Raw genomic sequence first — 1,673 nt, 5'->3', positions numbered from 1 at the left:
AGAGAGAGAGAGAGAGAGAGAGAGAGAGAGAGAGCTGTTTTGATCTAATTACGTAATCTCCTACAATTACTGCAATTTCCAACATAATAAGTTCTTCAACTTCAGGTTGCTACCTTAGAGTTACAAACTTCTATTTGACGTGTTTTACTGTTTTCAGGGACAAAGACCATGGGATCAAAAACCAAATGTTCTTTACGCTCTATCACAATGGTAAGATTGTCCGGAATCGTCACCAAGACATTCAAAGTAGTGCATTCGAAAAAGCTAGACATGATGTGAAACTCAAAATCTTTGACGTCAAATTTCTCAAAGCTAAGCACTGAACAGATAGGAACTTTGTAATTCTGGGGTAGCGAGGAGTCGGTCTGGAGCAGACATTGACGACCATGGTATTCCATTCATTCCTGTTGCCTGTCTTCTTGATCAGCTCAGTTTTTGTCTTTGTGTTATTCGTGGCAAAGTTCCCCTGCTCTTCTTTCCCTTTATCTTTCCACACAGCAAAAGTATCTATAGTCCATTTGATCTATCGATAATACGTTAGCTCTCCAAGAAAACCCACTAGACACAGCGCTTAGAGTCTGAGGCACTTTGTCCTTTCATTTGAGCGTAATGCCGCAACCCATGGACCGAACGCTTTACATTACTACAACAAAGGTTTTTTTTTTTTTTTTTTGTAAAGTGTTTTTGGCGCTCACAACTGCATAACGTCATATGAGCGCGCGGGACGCACCTAATATTTTCAGTTGGTAGGACATTTTGAATTTTGCCCGGGTGGCGGCCGAAGCCTACTATTATCGATTTTAGACAACCAAGGGATCTTTAACGTACGCAACTTGCACACGGGCCCTCCGAGATTTTTCGCTCTTGTCCGAGAAGGCTAGGTGTAGATGTTTCCTACCAGAAGATCAGGGTGTGGCTGAAAGACAGCAGTAAAAAGAAGCGAAGGAGTAGCAGTAGAAAGGCTGCAGAAAGAATCAGGAGCCCAGAGGAGGTGGCAAAGGTGGTGAGCGGGTGGGATCAGAAAGAGGAGACGAAAGCAGACGACAGAACATTGCTAGAGAGCAGGAACATAGGTGAAAGGAGACACATTTAGAGAAGAAAATTTTTCGGTCGCTACCCGGATTCGAGCCCGGGACCTTTTGAATGAGAGGCCAACACCTTAACCTTTAGGCCATGAGAGCCCCCAACAAAGTTTGTATAGAGAACAAAGAGCGACTGCCACGATAAGGGCACGATCTAGGTAATAATAACTGAAGTCTGTGGCTTGTAGTTACAAACAGCGTTCCGATATTGTCCTTCTGCTATCGGCATAGTGGCGTCACCGGTAAGATAACTCGCTTTGGCTCCTGAAGGGAAAGAATATAAAAACAGAGAATGCTCTGATTTAGTTTTATTACAACGAAAGACATACTCAGTCATGACACGTTATAGCGCAGTAGGTTCCAAACTTGATTTCATGTAACCCGTAACAGCGCAGTAAGTGCAACTCTTGATACCTCACCATCTACAAAAACAAAAACAAAAGCAAAAAAAAAGAAAGAAAGAAAAACAACAACCCGAAAAGAAAAAAACCCAATTAGAAATGAATAGAAACTAGAAACTTAGGGACAAATAGATATAAACATGGACACGACTTTAAAACCCCCAGACATACGATATATAATATATATATA

The sequence above is a fragment of the Aplysia californica genome, unplaced genomic scaffold (assembly GCF_000002075.1).
Source record: "Aplysia californica isolate F4 #8 unplaced genomic scaffold, AplCal3.0 scaffold00730, whole genome shotgun sequence".
NCBI classification, from domain to species: Eukaryota; Metazoa; Mollusca; class Gastropoda; order Aplysiida; family Aplysiidae; genus Aplysia; species Aplysia californica.
The sequence above is the reverse complement of the archived record's forward strand: the minus strand, read 5'-3'. Positions refer to the sequence as shown.